The sequence below is a fragment of the Cucurbita maxima genome, unplaced genomic scaffold, assembly GCF_002738345.1.
Source record: "Cucurbita maxima cultivar Rimu unplaced genomic scaffold, Cmax_1.0 Cma_Scf00014, whole genome shotgun sequence".
Classification (NCBI taxonomy): domain Eukaryota; kingdom Viridiplantae; phylum Streptophyta; class Magnoliopsida; order Cucurbitales; family Cucurbitaceae; genus Cucurbita; species Cucurbita maxima.
Window position 1 is genome coordinate 210,694 of NW_019272030.1, and position 14,286 is coordinate 224,979.

The window sequence follows — 14,286 nt, forward strand, 5'->3', positions numbered from 1 at the left end:
TTTTTTTTTTTTTTTTTTTTTTTTTTTTTTTTTTTTTTTTTTTTTTTTTTTTTTTTTTTTGGAAAGTGTAGCAAAAATCAACAATGGACTAGAATTGCAATATTGAATTATAAATTTAGAATTTTAGTCTTTGTGCTATTAACAATTTCCTAACCGATGTTTACGACCTAACAAAAGTCAAATATGGAAAGTAGAAGCGAACACGGTTTAGTTAAGTTTGGTTGGATAAATTTTTTAGACAATCTCGAAATTTTGGATTGGTTGGGTTGGTGAAACGAATGACCGAATAAAATGATTTAGGGTTTAGGGTTTAGGGTTTATGACCCAACCCAACTTAACTCTCTATCTTCGGGTAGATTTGGGTTGGTTGTTTGTTATATATTTTTTTAATTATTTAAAAAAGTCAAAAATTTAAAACAATCGAAAAAAAAAGTATAACCCAACACAACTTTCATGAATTGTGTTAAGTAATCTGCATTGTTCGAGTTAATATGAACACTGAAAACATCTTTCTAACGAAAACTTCTTCAATAATGACGTATGGGAAAAAAATGCTCACATCAATCCCGACTTAAAGTTAAAAGCAAAGAATAACAAAATTTGGTTCCAATTTGGAAATTAGAGTTTCCTTATAAAAATTTGCTTCTTATTGCTTTGTTTTTGTGTTGTTCTTGGATAGGGATTGGGCGGAAAGGATAAGTTCATTAAATAAAGCTTAATTTATTTTTGACTAACTTTTTAACAATATGAAAATGGATCTAAGTGGGAATAAAATGGCTTTAATCCATTTGAATTATTAAAAATAGACCCATTCAAATTAACCCAATTATTATTCCCCATAGGTTATTATCATTTTGTAGGCGTTTCATTTCCAACTCTTCTTCATAATAGTATCATCTTGTCCACTTTGAGTATAAGCTCTCACAGCTTTGTTTTGAGCTCTCCCAAAATGCCTCATACCAATGGAGACAGTATTCCTTGATTATAAACCTATCATCATTCCCTAGATTAGCAAATATGAGACTTTCATTATCCATCACAATAATTTTTTTTTTTTTTTTGTGAGATTCTACATCAGTGAGAGAGAAGAATGAAACATTTCTCCCTTTAAAATCGTGAGCCTAACAACTATACGCAATGAGCAAAATTGAACAATACAATGGGTTTGGGCTGGTACAAAAGATATTAGAGCCAGATACCATATAGTGGGTCAATGAGGACGCTGGGCCCCAATGGGATGGATTGTGAGAACTCATATCGGTTAGAGAGAGTAATGAAATATTATTTATAAGGGTGTAGAAACCTCTCTCTAGCAGACCTATGATTGGTCCGTGAAAAAAAATGTACACCTTATCGATATAGGTAGTAACTTTCAATTATGTTAAATCTTTCATAGTTATCCTAGCTACAACGGAGTAGTTCTTGGAGGATGATACTTAATTTAGTATATGGTTTACATTTGAATTACAATAAGATTAATATAATTATACCCTAACTACCTACATCTACATTCATTTGACTTTCTTGTTTTGGGCATTTTAATTACCATCCATTTAATATTTATATCTAAATCCTCTCATTCAATTATTGATAAAACATTTTTCCTATATTTTTAATCATACTCTAAAAACAATACAATTTTCTTTTCTAAATCTAATTTTATTAATATTATCCACGTGGCAATAAAAAAAAGTTACAAATAAACAAAGATGCGGGTAATTCTGTATTAATGAACACCATACTGTGCAAATTTTACAGCGGTAAACTTGAAAAATAAAAAAATAAAAAAGCCCAAGGTCAAAACTGTCACAAGATGGTAAGAAACACACGTAAAAATGGTAAAAGTAAAATAAAAAATGATACTCGGGCAAAAAGGTAAAAAAAAAAAAAAAAAAGAAAGGCAAGAAGTGGGCATCAGAATGAGAAGGATACGAACGCGTGGCAAAAGCGGAGCCGTGGGATCATCGAAGAGAGAACCAGGAAATGAAACGGAATGGGTGGCGCGTGAAGGAAACGCAGTGATCTAAAAGGATGGGAGAGCGGCATAGAGGGCAGTTGAAGTTGAGATGATGGAGGCAGGCGTCGAGGCAGTCCTTGTGGAAGATGTGGCGGCAGGGAAGGCGGCGGACGAGGTTGCCGGGGGAGAAAGGGGAGAGACAGACGACGCAGTCGGAGGCGGAATCGTGGGTGTGAGAGTAGCGGTGAGAGAGGAGGCGATTGAGGTGAAGGTGGTGGGGGAGGGGGGAAATATCGGGGAGGCAGTGGTCGGAAGAAGGAGGGGCGGGGTAGAGAAAGGAGCGGAGAAGGGAGAGGAAATTGGCGAGGAGAGAGAGGAAGAAGAGAGGGAGAGATTGGGAGGAGAAGTCGTTGAGTTGGCTCTGTAAACCCATTCTTCAAAATGCTCAACTTGCTTTCAGCGCCACAGCATATAAAATGGGTTGGCTTTTCTAAGCTTTCAAATCATAAAGGTTGAAAACTTTAGGTCGGTTGAGGGTAAATCCATCCAACCCGCTCGAACATTGGGTTACAATACAACTCAATTACGTACGAACAACAACCAAATGGATTGGATGGCATGTGTAGTGTCGAAAGAAGAGAAGCATGTGCATGTCTTTTGGGTCTCATTGGATGAAGCTTTTAAAAAAGGGTATCAAAGAGAGATGTTTAGAAGCCATTTTATTAGTGGAAGAAATGTGTTGGTGTTGTTCTTAACACCAAAACGCGTTTCCATCCTTCTGTGGACCTTATTCCACCTCTTTTTTCTAACCCTTATCAACCTTTATTCTTCTTTTTCCATCTAAATATATTTTTTTAATTATTTAAAAAATCATATTCATCTATCGGCTATCAGATATTGTTTTCTTTAAACTTTTCGTTCCCGACTTTCCCTCAAAGTTTTTAAAACATAAAAGAGGTTTCCACACTAATGTTTTGTTCCTCTCTTCAATTAATGTAAGGTCTCATAATTCACCTTCTTCGTAGCTGATACTCGCTAGCACGTGTTTCTTCCTCTAATCAATGTGGGTTCTCACAATTATGTTATTTTAATAGTTAAAATATCCTAAAACTCAAATATAAAATATTCACAAGTTACAACACATCATTACCATTGATTATAAATGTTAAATATTCTTAATTTTTATAATAATCTTTAAAATAGTGTAAGATTAGGTTGAGTTGTAACCCTATTTTCGAGTTAGTCGTGCTGGCTAAGTTAACCTAACTAGAAAAATGTCAACTAACCAATCAACCTAAATCTTTGATTTTCCAAAAATTTTGTGGTTGAGTAATTTGAATTAGTCTAGTTGTTATTTTAATAAATTATATGCCTTATAATTTATTGTTAAGTTTAAAAAATATAATTATATATACATATATTTATTTTATTTATATTTAATATCATAATTATTCTTTTTAAATAAACTCTAAAAAGTAAAATAAAATTTCACTATTTGGAAACTAATTTTTTAAAATTAAATATTTGAAAATATATAAATAGATATTATAGGAACTAAATAATGAGTTTAATTCGAATTAAAAATAATAATAAAGAAATGAAAAAGGAGAAAAAAAAAAGCAGTTTGGACGGTGAAAGGGATTAAATTAAAAGACAAATACTTAATTAAAGAGATAAAAATCAGAGAGAGATTCGGCGAGATCTCCGGGGGGGAATGAGATTAGGTTTAAATTAATTTCAGCCACATGATTTATTATTCAAACCTCTCATCATGCAATCACCGCCGTCCTAAAAGATTTCCGTATCCCACCCACTACGCTATGCTAGTTAATGATGATTAGTATGCTTTATTTAATTGATTACTGACTTTGATCTATTTTATCTATTTTCTTTTAGACCTTTTAGCGTACATTCAACCCAAAAACTCAAACTAACCTAATCCTAACATGGGTTGAATTGGATTTCGGATTTGGGTTGAGTTCATTCTTTTAAACTCATCTAGTTAGAGTTCCAAAAGAAAATGATTGAATCAACTCGAAAACATATAAAAAAAAGAAACTAAACGATTGAATGAAGCCTGAAGTCGAGCTCAACACTTTGCACGTCTGTCTGTGTTTGTCATAGTCTCTCTCTCTCTCTCTCTCTGCAATGTTGTACACCCCTGACACCGTTCGCCATTTGACCGTTAGTCCGAGACTTTGTCTCTCGGACTCTCAAGTATAAAATGAAATGTCTCTCGGACCATTCTCCTTCTCATTGTACTTTTCGCGTCAAGTCGTCGGCTTCTCTTTGTCTCCCTCACTCTCAGTCTCTTAGTCTCTTTCTCGTTTTTGACACTCGGCGTGCCGCAATGACCCCTAGTCTTCGCCTCTCCTTCTCATTCTCGCTCTAGCTTTAGATTTATAATGCATGGAAGCCATCATTGACTGCATAACCTGAATTAAGAAGAAGAAGCCTAGTAAATCAACGTGACATTATTTTACAAGATTAGAGAAGAACAATAAGAATTGCAAGTGAAACTATTCGGGTAAGGACTATGCTTTTGATTACTAATTCTTGTGGAAATAGCATTTTATGTAAACGCTAAACAAAATTAATGTAGAAAGTAGTCATACAAGATGGAAGACAAAGGACTAACTACTCTAAGTTTTCAACTTTCATTAGATTGAAAAGCTGATAGTAATATTGTTAGTTTATTATTATTTAGTCAAACATGTAGAGGAGCATGTGCCAAGATGATAATTATAGATGAATCGTCATTTAAATTTGTAGAGGATGAGAGTTCCAAATTGTTTTGTAGTATTACATATACTAAGTTTGATCATCGGTTAGTAGTAATCATTTATAGAGATATATTTAACTTTGTCAGTAAGAAAAAAAAAAAAAAAAAAGCAGTTACAATACTTTTTAGTCATTCATTCCAAGGGTTAATCTTACCATTGAACGTGGATTTCTTTGCAAAATATTAATTACATTGTAATCACTACACACCATATTGATTCATAAATGAAATTTGTATAAACGAATTCTTAACTTTTGCCAAGTTGTTAATCATAAGGAGAGACTATTGGTATGATTATTGAAAGTTGTTTATTAGAATGAGGGATCGATAAAGTTTTCTCTATCACGGTTGATAATGCAAGTTTCAATCATATAGTTATTTTTGTAGATGATAAGAAGGCTTAGAAATTGGAATTCAGTTGTCTTAAATGGATAAATAGTACATATGAGGAGTTGTGCCCACATAATTAAACTAACTTTGAAGGGAGGACTTAAAGAAATGCACGACTCCATTTCTAGTATCGTAATGGGTGAGTATGTTAAATCATCATGACAAAATTTAAAGATTATGTTCAACAAGAAAAAATTAAGGTAAAACACTTGTTTATTTGGATGTGGCAACCCGATGAAAGTCTACTTATTTAATTTTTTATTATGTTGAGGACCACAAACCATTGATGATTAGTAAAACATTACAGTATTTGTAAAGTTTTTGAAGGTCTTTTATGATGTCCCTACAAAGATAAGTGGTTCTTTATGTATGACTTCTAATTCTTATTTTAATGAACTTATAGGTATTTAAGAAATTTTAATTGAGTGGAGTACCAATGTGAACTTTATTTTAAGTAATATTAAGTGTGACAAATATTGGAGCTTAGTTGAAAGAATTAATAAATAATTGTAATGTTTTGGAACCGTGGAAAACATTGAGTTTAAATATAGAGTTTTATTATAAAAAAAAATAAATTGCACAAGATATTTTGGCTATTTGAATGTTGACGGTAGATTTTGAATCAACATTTAGTAGGGGTCCGAAGATTCTGGATTCTTTTAGAAGTTGTTCGACATCTAAATTTTGATATGTATGCAAAATTAGATGGATAGAAAATAAGTATTAGTATTGTTGGGTTTTATGTCCTAAAACTCATAGTTCGTAAACAAAAACATATTCTATTTTCAATAAAGTTATTATTATTGTTTATTTAGTAAAAATTGTTATTGAATAAAGTGAACTTTACGATTATTAATCTAAATCCAATAAACTAAAAACACTGACTATAGTATATGTAAAGACATAAGAGTGGATCAAGTTCAAGTATATAGTCAAAATAATCTATAGTACCAAGATAAGGCTGAGTACCTTATCCTGGGGACACTATGGATGCTACCCACTTTTGTATATGACATAAACAATGTGATCACTAAATTGTATATGCAGAGACATGTGAGTGGGGGCGTTCTATGCAATGAGTATTGCATAAGATCGAACCATGAAGAAAATCACTCTCACTTTATAATGTCGTTTACTGCTGAGATTGATTTTCTTTTCATTTGATGACCTAGGTAACTCGATCTTAATCCTGAGCTAACCATGAACTCTTGTTTATTCGGAATTATCCTTAAATTTTCATGGGTGAGAGTGTCTCAAGTTCGCCGACTCAATAGACCTCCTATTTCAGGGGTAAGACTGGGTGAATGGTTGGGGACGTGGGGTGCAAGATGGAATTCACTCCTACCCCACTTTTAAGGATAGAAGAGAGATAGTTTCCTTAATACTAACTCCAGGTCTTGAACAAGGGGCCCCACCCTCTCATTGGCTTGAGAGGGATTCGGTTTATTGGTTGGACCACAAACCAATTGTTCATTAGAGGATCAGTGAGACATAAGGAACAAGAAGTAACTTTAGGGGTAAAACGATAAATTGACTCAGCTCTAGTTATGAACAACTTGTGAAAGATCGACTTACTAATCATGGTTATATCAAATGGACAGAAATATATCTATAGTAAGGGGAGTACAACTACTAGGCTAGTACTTAACGAATGTTGGTTAACAAGGTTAATGAGTTTAACCGGTTAATCTTGGATCGTTGGAGCCCATGATCTATAGGTCCATTAGGTCCCTCTGCTAGCTCATATCGAACTAAACCATAGAACAGTGTGACGAGTGAGTTTGAAGTGTTCGAATTCAAATTAGGGAGAATGCATTACATATATACGATATATTTAACCGCATTTTTGTTTTATTTACGAATTAAACAAAAAGAGAGAATCTGAGATATTTAAATATGATTTAAATATCTTAATCAAATGTGTCGGAATTAATTGGGATTGACATTTGAATTAATATTAAATATTAATTAAATAGTTTAATTAATCATTTAATATTACTTTAATTTGAAATTAATAATTCAAATGGATGGTGACTTCATTTAATGGAAAAATCCATGTTAGTGGAATTTTGAGGCGCAAAATTTGGTTTAACCAAACTTGCATGCTTGCCAAATAAACCCCACAAATTTGAGTGTCAAAATTTGGTAATCTCAAATTTGCATGAACATGCAAATATGACTCTATAAATACAGTGATCATGGTACATAGAAGGTCTTCCAAGGGCAAATCCTTTTAAAAAAAATATCACAAACTCTCTCTTCATATATACTGAATCCCTTCCAAGTTTAGTCACTCACCGGATTCCACAATCTGGTTCTAAGGCTGGAGAATAGTGGAGAAGACACTAGTGGTAGTTCGAAACCGGTTAAAGAGGAAAAAAAAACTTGATAGACAAAAGGTTAGTATTCAAACTCATTTAGTTTTAATGTTTTTGAACATGCTAGCTAATTTACATTGATGTATTTAGCGTGCCTAAAATCTAAATTATTTATGCATGTGTTAATAAATTGAAGATTTTAGAGATTGTTCTAAGATTTGATTCATATTTTTCTACCTTTTTCAAATGATCTAAGACCTTTCATATAAGGATGACGACTCAGCCAACCACCCACGAAATTTTCTGAACGTCCCTCATACAGCAGTTGTTTCACAAAGCCACGTGCAAGTTGAGAAAGAGTGATATGTAGAGAAAGAGGGAGCTTCCTCGGAGTACAACGTCGGCGACGCTTCAATTTGGTTTACATGCTTAACAGAGGACGAGAAGTGCTGCAAAAGTAACCATCGATGACCTCAAGTACACAGAAGGTAAACCACTCTTATTTTGTATTACCGTCGCGTTGTTTATTCATTGCTGGCGAGATTCGGATTGTTGAAAGTTAGGATGTAAACGAATCTGCGCTTGTAGGTGCACTTGAGGTCTTTGGACGCCATGAAAGTGGAAGAGAAGCCAAGAGGAAGGTCTCGAAAGTCGTAATTCGAACAGAGGACCAATGAAAACTAGCGTCGGAGAACGTCAAGAAGAGAGAAAATGAATGAGAAATCGTGAGGTATGAACGTATACATTTTTTTTTTTTTTTTGTAACCGCGAGTCGCCGAAATTCTCGGGGATGGGTTTAGTTAATATAATTTTTTTTTTTTGTAATGGTTACCTTACCTGTGTAACAAAAGGAACAAATATAAAAGAATACGTAGAACCTAAGTCAAATATAGTGAATTCATAATATCCTAGGAGTGATAGTGTATCTGTCACCACTATGTCAGACCTCCCATATCTCTGTTTGTCAACGCATAAGCCCTAGCTTGAGAATGATTCTACACAGGTTCATTAGCCTAGGTGGATTCTTAGTATTCTTAGTCATGTAGTTGATGGGAATGTGACGCTCTTGGTCACACTGAAAACAATCTCTTGTGCATCTTCCCTCGTGTAGCTTTCCATGTATCGGGCACCCTATCTCTCCCCTTCCTCTGGCCCCATCTTGGTTCCTGGGTTGTCTTTCAGTACGTCGCGGAGCGTACCTCTCAACATGTTTAAGGGGAGGGCGGTTGACATAATGAAGTCAAAGCACTGGTGGCTAATGGTCTGAGTTCTTCAAGTGATATGACTGTTTGCGTCTCACTGTAACTATTTGCTCTCGGCGCACCTAATCTTTAGGCTAGTGTTTCGATTTAAAGTCCGTATGTACAATGTTGTAGGCTCATTTTCTTCCAAATTAAAAGTTTTGGTTTTCTTTCTTTTAAGGAAATGGTTTTTTTTTAAGTTGTTAAAATAATTTTAAGAATATTTTTTATTTTAAAAATTAAGGAAATGGGTTTTTTTTTTTAAAAAAAAAAGTACAAAAATTAAAGTTTAAATATATTTTTATTAATTTAAAATCAACAAATCCAAAGAAATTATAAAAATAATAATGAGCTTATCTAAATTCCAATAATGATTCAAAAAAGACAAACATAAAAGTGTGGATAAATGGTTTGGAATGGAAAGGTGGAGAAACGACATACACAAAGAAAGTGATCATACATAAATCAATTTAAAATTATCAAATAACTATATCACCTTTAAATGAAATTATTTATTTTCAAATTCCTACCTCATTATAGTAATAAAAAAATATTACACAAATTTTCTTTCCAAAAAAAGTTGAAAATGGCAAATAGCTGAATAAATAAAAATTCTTCTTTTTTGGTACCCAAAAATAGATCTTAAAAAAAAAAAAAAAAACATAGCCTATAGCTCGAAAGATTAGAGCACGTTGATTAAAGATTTCTCTATGAACAATACGAAACAGAAGCTGGGAGAACGAGTTTACCGTGTTTGAATCCATGGGAATAGGAAAACGAGCCGCATGAATATATTTAGTAATAAATTATAGTTTACATATATATTATATTTAATATTTTATTATAGGGCAAATATCTAGATATTTGTATTATTACCTTAGTATCTTTCCCTTTATTGCTATTTCCGTTTATGACTCTTTACATATGCTTATAATTTGTTTGATTATAAATAAAAATAACTTTCCTACTCGGTTGAGGTGAAGTAAGCCAACATTCTCAAATCGAATATAACAAAAATGAAAAGAAAGAATGGATGAATATGGATAAGATTGTAAAAGGCCACACAACCATGTTGAATGAATAATAGGAAATTTGGGTTCTTCAAGTTCCCATTATTGTCCTTTTAGTTTTAAATGCTTCATTAAATGGATTGGAAACCTATCTCTTTAATCAATTAGTTCAGTTTTTTTTTTTTCTTAATTTAATGACAAAAATATCTTCAAATTTAGGGTAGATTTTGCTTGGTGTGACCCGAGTATATCAGTGAGAAATAATATACCAAATGGAACGAAGCGTTTTGAGTAAAACCAAAAGTAATGGCATAAGTGCACATTTTTAAAGTGATGATAATATATCAATGTAGAGACACGGGATTATACCAAAAACGGTTGAACTTAAAAGAAAGTGAAAATCAATTTTGAGTGATCAAATGCAACGACCCTAATTGTCCGTTAATATATATATATATTTCATAAACAATGTCATGGGCTTATACGTTCATAATAAAGTCATTAAAACAATATGGAAGAAAATAAATAATGTGAATTTTAAATAAAATAAAGTATGGTCCTTATCTAACATAAGGGCTAAAAAGATAATCTAAATTGCATTACTCTTGTTTTGGTCTCATGATCATCACCGAGTATTTCAATATGGTAGAACCTATCCTTTCATAAAATATTATGGCATGACCTTGGGATTCCTTCCTAGTGTGGGCAAATTTGATGTATAGGACTTCCCTATGCATGGCTAACACACACACATAAGTCCACCAAGCGGGCTTGTACACATACCCCTTGGGTCTCGCTCATCGAGCTAACACACGTTTAGCAAGGGACACGTTTGTACTAATCATAACAAGAAAATATCTCGATGACTATGACACACATTAATGCATGAGATCCCCATAGCTTAAAATCGTAACATAACAAGCCTATGAAACATGCATATGTAATTCTTCTCATATCTTTCATACTTGTATGATCATCATAAACATGATTCCACGACATAGCATAACATATTATAACATAACATAATGCATACCAAACAAGTACGAATCAACCTATATAGACCCACACTAAGTTGAAATATGTTAAAGGGTTTAGTCTAACTAATGGTCTTAAATAATTTTCTAATTTAGTTTAACCATCGAAGCGGTGAAACAATGGTTATACTCACCTCAAGGGCCTTCGATAACATAAAAGACAGCTACATAATTATTCAAAATGGAAAGATAGAGTTAAAAGTTTGAATCAGGTAGTGGGTCGGGTCACTGGATTGGGTTGGTATAGGTCTAGAAGTTGGGTAACTGGCGACCGATTGGGTCATGAGCATGCTACTTGGGCAGTCCTGACAATTGCAATATGGTTTGAAGTGGTCTGAGCCGTGGGCATCGTTGGTATGGGTTAGACAGCGGAAGATAGTGCAGGTTCGAAAGGAAGAGTGAGATGGAAAACTAATTTTTGTATTATTTATTAACACTCAGTCACTCCATTATAAACCTAGAGTGACAGACTTAGCTGTGTCAATGGACATAACCTTTACATGCAAGTTAACTACAATTGAATCAAAAGTTGTTTATGATTCGATCATAAATTGAATTCTCCTTAAGCTAATGAGAGGGTGAGGCTCCAGCCGTTAGTTAAGTCTCAAATGATAGGCTTATTGTATTGACTATAAAAATCATCTCACCCGCACAAATCAAACGAGTACTCATAGATAGAATTTCTTAACTCACTCAAAGTTAAAATTGAGTCACATATGATCATGTGAAATATTAATCTTCTCAATTAATGAGTTTATGAAAAGAGATTAAAAATTTCACGGTCCAATCTTATACGAACTTATTGTACATGACATCTCACTCACATGTCTCTACATGAATGATTTCGATCAAATTATTTGTAACTATTACAAAGTAGGTTGTATTAGTCGTGTTACCAAAATAAGATACCTAATCTTATGTATATATAATAAGCTCCTAGTTTATTTCTTGAACATGAACCTCTAATATATCAACGACATAATGTTCAAGATTACATGAATAACCTTGAATCTTTTAGGTAACGGATAACTGATAACTCTTATTTACAACAGTAATTTGTAGTAAAAGTAGTTTGATTCTAAGCGCAAAATACATTTCAAATTTTTAATTATTTCCTATTTATTTCATCGCAAGGTTGCTTAGAACAACTAAATAATACACAGTTATATGGATCATTATTTTTCTCTCTTAACCCATTGGTATGTTTGAAGTTTTAGTCTTGTGAATGTCGTTCGGCAAAATCACAAATTTGAGGAAGCAATATGGACAAAAAGGAAAAAAATGAGAGTTATATATAGTTCTTTTAAGACTGATCATCTCTAAGGATGGAAATTTTTAAGGTGAGAAGAATGTACTACCTTGTACCTTATAAGATATTTTAATAGTTTATTTTGTTCGACTAATGATGTAATTTTGTTGAAGTAAATATTGGTTCTAACTCTCTCAACAAAAAAAATTACCACCCATCCCCAGAGGTCTGAACCCTAGCTACCACCCCATCGACGTCATCACCTATACAATGCATGCAATCGACCCATCGCGAATAGAGTGATTGCAGATTCGCCATGATCAGTTGGCTTTTGGCTCATGACCAATGTGCATACAACCGTGCTAGAATGGACTTCGATAGCCACTTGTGGGTTAGAACACGTAAATAGGTTGGACCGCCCCATTTTTGTTTAAGGACCATTGGTAACAACTTAATCTAAACTCTTATGAACTCGATACCACTCCTAATTACTTTTGCAAATATCTATTAAACAAACAATGGTTGTCACGTAATTTTGTGGGTTTTGATGTAAACATTGAAAGGTTAGGTTAGGTTGATGCATCAAATCAAAACTTCTTTCCCTTTCATATCCTCTTATGGACCCACTTTCATTCTAATAAATAACATAAAAGGTGGGCTCTCTTTCTAAATCCATAATAATAATTTAGTTAGTTTTATTGCTTATGTTCTATTTAAGTTAAAATATTATGTCATGTGAATTGATATAAGTAAGAATTGAGTGTTGGAATCATAGTTTATAAGCAACTACTAAGTATTGAGTAACATCTACCAAGGTCAACCCAATAAGTGACCTTACTATCGATATGGTTAGAAATTGATGATTTGTAAAATAACACGTACTCTGTGGTTCTGCACGTGTCATATGCTTGATATGTGTGATATGTTTATGAAACAATAAGACTATGATATACTTCTGAAGCGATATGATTATGATATGTTTATAAAATGCTATGACTATGATATGTTTATGGAATAATATGATTATGATAGGACTACGATATGTTCATGAATGATATGAATATGATATGTTTAAGAAATGATATGATTAGATATGGTTATGATATGATATGTGCGCTATGTTTATGAAATGACATGGCTAAGATATGTTATGAAATGATAAGACTATGAAATGTCGGTGATATGTTATGTTAATGTTATGATATGTGTTATGAGGTGATGTGCTGATGATACAATATATGTTGTGGTGTAAGTATAATACGTGCATGATAGAATATGATATTCGAAGGATATGTTATGTACATAATATGACATAAGACCATGTATGTTATGAATGATACGAGATTCAACCTCGATACATGTCTTAAAGGCTATGTTGAAAAATGATATGATATCAAGAAAACGAAAGGGGGTTGTTTTACATGATAATGAAGTTAAATGTTGGGACCTTATGCATCATTGTGTGTTCCTACATCGGAGAATATTCCCTCATTATGATGGTACAGATGCATACGTTACGAGGCAGGAAAACGATCATTATGTTTATCATAATGTTGTGACGGTCGCTATACCTAATGGGTGTCTGGCATCAACAGCTTCAGAGAATGCTCGTCCGACCAAGAAAGGATCCCAGGAGGTGTGTGAACTGACTGGTGGGCTTATACTCACACGTGTGTGCCGTGTGTAGAACAATAAATACACATCCAATTACCCGTTTAAGATAGTCGCCTAAGGGACTATAGATCGAAAGGATAGACCCCATTCATGGTTGTATGTAAACCATTGTACATGCATCTAACACCACTAGTGCGGTCATTTACTGATTATTTCTTAAAATACTCAAGTCATGTACTAGTTCTATTTCGAGTAAAGGTAAAGCTATTTATCACAAGTCCAAACTATTGCACATGTACATGATAATTGTATTTATTTTCTTAGATTAGGTCAGAATACACTGCTTTTTTATTTTTAATGTTTATTTATTTTATTTAGAATTTTTTATGTCATTTTAAAGACGTTTTCGAACACGTAAGTCCATGACAGTGTTTTATGTTGAAGTTTCGAATGATTATTTCCGCACAAATGAATATGTTATGTATACACTAGCGAATTTAAACTATAAAAAATCTAAGGTCGTTATATTTTTAAACTATCCATTTTGTATCTATTATATATTTATTAGATCTTTCAAATGTAAAATGTCTTTAAACTTTTGTGTTTAATACGTTTCTAAAATATTTGAATTTTTAAAAATTTAATAATATATTTTATATAAATTTAAATTTTATGTCTAATTAAATTTTAA

At 32.8% G+C, this 14,286-nt stretch overlaps 1 long non-coding RNA gene across 1 annotated transcript; it reads left to right on the forward strand.

Annotated features, from left to right (window-relative positions):
* Positions 1-7,780: 7,780 nt before the first annotated feature.
* On the forward strand, positions 7,781-8,819 carry LOC111489442. The gene is made up of 3 exons (XR_002719381.1): positions 7,781-7,935; positions 8,036-8,177; positions 8,559-8,819. It is a non-coding gene; the product is annotated as an uncharacterized LOC111489442 (long non-coding RNA).
* The last annotated feature ends 5,467 nt before the right edge of the window (positions 8,820-14,286 follow it).